Raw genomic sequence first — 6,071 nt, 5'->3', positions numbered from 1 at the left:
AAGCTGACCAGCTGCTGCCTACAGCGTCATACTTACTGTAGGATTTGATCATCTCATTGATTTATACAATCCTCATCCACAACTACACATGGATTTGCTTGTGTCTATGTAACATAAACAGCAAGAAGGGAAAAGTATTCTGACATCTGGATGGCTTTGTGCAATTTCTTTTCAATATGACACCAATTATTAAATTTAAAATCTTTCTCACCTACAAAACCTTGATTAATAAGGCCCCATCCTATCTTAATGACCTCATAGTACCATATTATCATGACCAAACACTTCGCTCTCAGACTGGTGGCTTACATGTGGTTCCTAGAGCTTTCAGATGCAAAATGGGAGACAGAGCATAACGCTTTAAGGCACCTCTTCTGTGGAACCAGCTCCCAGTTTGAATTCAGAAGACAGACACTCTCTCCGCTTTTAAGATTAATCTTAAAACTTCCCTTTATTTAAAAACTGATTCCCACAGTTATAGGCTGGATCAGTTTATCCTGAACCATCCCTTAGTTATCCTGTAATAGGCCTAGACTGCTGAGAGGCTTCCCATGATGCACTGCATACTTTCTCTTCTTTGTGTGGGAAAATCTGGGAAGATCAGAACCTTCTGAAGTATTCACACCAGGCTGTCTGGCACCAACAACCATACCAGTTTCAGAGTCATTTAATTTAGCGGTCCCCAACCCCTGGGCCACGGACCAGTCCGTGAGTCGTTTGATACCGGGCCGCGAGAGTTGAGGCTCAAGTGTGAAATTTATGGTTTTCAGGGTGTTTTATCAGTTTTTATCATTATTTTTTAAATCGTTTTTATCATTAACTCTGTTTCCCTGGGTCTTTTCCCGTATGTTATGAATAAATCTCCTTTTTCTTGGTACCGGTACTGGTTTTATTTTGTTCTATTTATCCGCAACACCTTAAAGGCTGGTCCGTGAAAATATTGTCAGACATAAACCGGTCCGTGGTGCAGAAAAGGTTTGGGACCGCTCATTTAATTCACCTTTCTTCCCCATTCTGATGCTCAGTTTGAACTTAAGCGAGTCATCTTGATCATCTCTGTCTAAATGCAGAGAGTTGCTGCCATGTGATTGACTTGGATCAAACTCTCAGCCCACGTCACCCCTACTTGCAGCCCGTATATTGACGGGAAGAAATATAAGGCAATTTGGCTCTCCGAGTTTATTTATTTGGTAGTTCAATGAAAGGCTTCAGTTAAGATTGAGGAAAAAAAAATTGTGTTCACATTTGCAGTTTTGTTATACAATATTTAAAATTTAAGAAAAACAAACAAAACACTACATTTTTGGAAATATTTGTGGGTGTTTTCTTGTTTTTTTGTACTACTTGAACACTAAAGTGGCCCTCCAATGAGATGACAGTGCCAGCAGTGACCCACAGCTCTTTTAAGTTTGAGACCCCTGGTTTAGATATTTTATATTTATTAGGTAATGCATTTAACAAATTGTCCAGTGAGTGTATAATGCTGAACAAAACTCAAATATTTGATCCACATAATGTTAAAATACTTTAGTTCTGGGTTGGACTGCCAACAAATATAAATTATGAATATACACACACACACACACACACACACACACACACACACACACACAGAGTTAAGCATCTCATTGTCATAATTCACATGTAAGTTGAAATACATGTACCGATTAAGGCAGTTATCTCTCATGCTCTTTTGGACAGCAACGTTGCCTAAAGGAGAGGAAGTTCATCAGCATAGTTGGAGAGATCAAGTGTGTCTGAATCTTTGTGCTGTCCCAGAAGATGCAATTTTTGGCAATCTCTAGCTTTTTTTAAACATAAAGATTAGCATATTTTATAGTCAAATGAAAACATCGAATTGATGATACTACACTTTCCATTTGTTTTGTTTGGAGGTCTTCGTCCTCATCTGTACACACAAGTCAGCCTCAAATCGAAAGTGCAACCAAGAAATTGAGATAAGTGCTGTTTTTGTTGGCAGCACACTCAGACATGACTCTTTCCCCAGATCCGGTCCAGTTCCGTCAGGCAGGCAGGAGAGAAGCCAACAACTTCACTTAACTATAAAGCACTTACAAAGAACTACAGCAGCTTGTCTTTCCTCTCAACTAGTTTTCTTAAAAAAAAAAAAAGTATCTGTCAAATCTAATACAGTGTTTCCTGTGAACTACAGATAAAAAACAAAAAAAAAGGTTGGTATTTTGCAATGCAGTCGATTAAAAATTAAACAACGCTCAAAGACAAAACCGTTCTTTATCATGTCTGACGTAACCTTTAACACCTCTTTACCTCCTAATGTGTCTCATTATGCTCAGCTTGACTAACTTACTTCAATAATTCCTGCATATTTGCACAATTTTACCAAATTACATAGCTGTGGGCACAAAACTAATGGTCTAATCTCTCCTGTACACAAAGAAAGATCCAGAAATCCTGCATAACCCTTAATTAATACATGTACAATGCTCAAGTAGGAGCTAACCATCATCTACATTCACACCACTCAATCTCTCCCCGCTGAGTGTGCACACAATAAAATATTCAGAAAGACAGCACATCAAAGTGGATTCAACACTCGGAGACTGAAAACGAGCTCAAACAGAAAAGACCCGAGCAGCCAGAGCCTGATATGTTCAGGGGGTGTTTAGAGGTAGTGCAGAGTCCGAGCTGCACACCCGATGATCCATCCTCTTCTTAATATTGACATTTTTAGCTAAATCTGCATTTCAAAAGGTCACTGCTGCCATAGTCAGTCCTGAGAAAACATATATATAAAAACATGTTAAAATTAAATACAAGTGTATCTGAATCTGCCTCATGTTCATATAGTCAGATATTTCAGAGTCACAAGTTCACACATCACTTTATCTTCTTCACATCTGTGATGAATCCCTTTAGGATCATCAGTGAACCTAGCCTAGCATAGATGTCCTTTGACTGCAGGATGAAATCGGAGTACGTGGAGGAAAACCACACATTCAGAAGGAGAACATGCAAACTCCACAGAGAAAGGCCCCAGCAGGGGGTTCAAACCAGTTCTAACCACTCCATCGCCATCCTGTCCATCTTTCACGGGATATTTTAGGTAACTCTCATATTTGGTGCATTGTTTTGTACCTTGATGCTGTATGAGCACTGGAGGAGTAGATTATTTCCCCTCAGACCCTCATATGGCTTGGAAACTGTTGCAGATTGCATCAGTTCTTAGAGCAATGGCTCTGGGCGTTACTGGGGCTGAAGCAAATGCCTCAAACTGACGTGACTTGGGACCAGTGTGGTCCTCCATCACAGTAATATTCACTTCAGGGGATACTGGAGGGTAAAATTCCTCCGGCTTTAAATAGTTGTTTGTAGCAGAGGTGCCTTTAGATTCTGTTGGCTCTCCATTTTTCATGGAAATGTAGGACCAGCTGCCTGAAGCAAACCCTCTCCCCCCTTCCCATTGGTTCAAACATTTAAACTTTTTCCACTGATGTAATTTCCCACTGAAGTCAAACCTTTTTAAAAGTGATGGTTGTTTATTCCTTTACTATAACTGCAAACCCACTAGCTTATATGGCAGCTATAATAATAGTAAAGCTTTTCAGATAGATGGCTCTTTCAGTGTATAAAGTGGAGATGCTACGTTTGCAGTCTTTTCCAATTCAAAAAGTTTTAGAATACATTTCAAACAGTGAGACTGATGGGAAATTTATGAACATTTCAAAGTGATGTCATGTGCTTTATGTAGTCTATACTGGTCTATTTGATATCCCCATGTTGGTGTTGAGGCTCCATCATCCTCATTATGTTGGTCCAGGATCAACAGTGCAACTAAAACCAGCTGACATCAAGTTGTAATGTCATATCTTGGAATATCATACCTTCAGAGAATAGTTAAAAATCAACCTGATTTGGTTTGTTTGATCAAGGTCTTTTAACACCCATTGCTCATTCGATCTGAATCAGCTGATAAATCTGCAAACCCCCATCCAAACCACATGAGAACATTCATTCATCTTATATAACAATGTAAACACAGGACAAAGGGTGGTAACAAGAACATTTTCCTTTAACATTTATATTTATTTGGACACCATTTCCAGCAAACTAAATGCAGCAGGATAGTTGCTATAGTTTGTGTACTCTGCTGCAGAATGCAAAGCATACCAGCCTACAGGAAGATTGCAGTGTACACCTGGTAGTCATGTCCGATTGAGCTTGAATCATGTTCTCACCATAGAATAAACTTTCTGGAGATGTAGCTCTGGAGTCTGAGCAGTTGAGTCAGATATTGTGATGACATTTGCACAAATTAACTAATCCAACAGCAAAAACCAAGCAGAGTTCAATTATAAGCACCTAAATAGCACATATGTGAAAACATCCTTAGATTACTCCCTGGAAGTCTTTTCTGGACAGACATCTTCACTTCTCTCCTGCCCCACCCAGCTCCCTCTGAGCTCCTCCACTTCACAAAGTGAAAGTTAAGTTGAAGGATCATGTTTCTGATGTAAAAGAGGCTATACAGTGTGCAGTGCAGACATGCAAGATGTCATAATAGGCCTGAGTGAATGATATATACAAGAACAACATCTTACTCACGAGATTTGGCGATTTAATCAGGTAAGGTTTTTCATTCTCAGACTGACACCTCAGTGTTACCTATATATCCAATGAAGAGCAGATTTAAAGAAAAAAAAAAAAAAATCATCCATCCGCTTATCCTTTTCAGGGTCACCAGGGATGCTGGACCCCATCCCAGCCGTCTTAGGCAGGGGGGCAGGGTACACCCTCGACAGGTCGCCAGTCTGTCGCAGGGCTAACACATTGCCCACACCTATGGGTAATACGGTTTAAAAAAATAAATAATAATCATCTAATTTTATAAATACATTAGCAGTGAGCAGGTCAGCATGAGGTTTCATGCATCTGTTATGTATTCAGGTATCTGCAAAAGGAAGTCAATCTCAATAAACACACACGTGAGAAAAAAAAAAAAAAAAAAAAAAAGGATGTTTGCCAGCTGGTACAAAGTGATTTTGGTTTCCATGGAAAGTACCGCCCCAATCATCAATGTTTTCAATAACTCATGCACCTAGATATTGGGGTTGGGGGTGTGGCCACTTTTCCTTACAGGTGTCCTGACACAGGCAGCTGTAAGTCATCAGTATCTGAGAGGCCTCCCCTTCATCATTTTCATAGAACCGAATGTAACCTGTGCGTGTGAGCCGTCAGTGAGCTCTGGAGCATTTTTAATTGGTTATCTGACTAAAATTATGACTCACCTTGTGCTTCAGTCTCCAAGTGAAATTCTAGTGTTTTACGAGTCTGTTTATTAGCCATAAAGCTGACTTGTGTGTCTGCACATTCTACCTTCACAGGGTAACAATGCAGCTTGCTACATAGCCTTGAAATAAACTAAACATGGCAACTTCTGGTTCCAAAATCCCAACACTGAGGCTTCAAAAATGCCCAGTTCAACACAGTGGCTACATCAGGCTGTGGTAATCATTCAGATGACTGTAAGGGATGCACAAAAGTGGAGTTTTGTTACGTGATATTACGTTCTGCATGCATACAAAGCAAAATTATAAATGGAAGTGAACCACTACACGAGAAATAATACAAATTAAATATAAAAGGTCTGATGCTGATGAAAATTCCCTTCATGCCATGCATGGATTGAGTCTCTGGATCTGGATTAGTTTGATACTTCCTTAAGAAGATCGAGGCAATAACTCAAACTTATTTCTTACTCGATAAGAGTTTGCAAAGGTGTGATGCTTAATGTCAACAATTTAATCGAAGCCACGTTGAGCTGACGTTTCCTTCTGATAAAATGCAAATCTGTTGGTATCTAAACACACCAAAGAAAACCTTTATGGCTGAAGGTAGAGGGAAGAGAAAAACATATCATGGACAGGAAGTTCCAACTATAGTCACTCTGACCTCATAAAGACAGCAAACATTGATGCTTCCTTATTTTACAAACAACCGTTCTAAAAGCAGAAGAATACAGCGGGCTCCTGCTGTACTGTTGAATATTTGCATTTTTGCCTCAACTGTGCTTTAAAGCTCGTTTCCTTCTT

Source organism: Oreochromis niloticus, linkage group LG5, assembly GCF_001858045.2.
Source record: "Oreochromis niloticus isolate F11D_XX linkage group LG5, O_niloticus_UMD_NMBU, whole genome shotgun sequence".
NCBI classification, from domain to species: Eukaryota; Metazoa; Chordata; class Actinopteri; order Cichliformes; family Cichlidae; genus Oreochromis; species Oreochromis niloticus.
Note: the sequence above shows the minus strand (reverse complement) of the source record.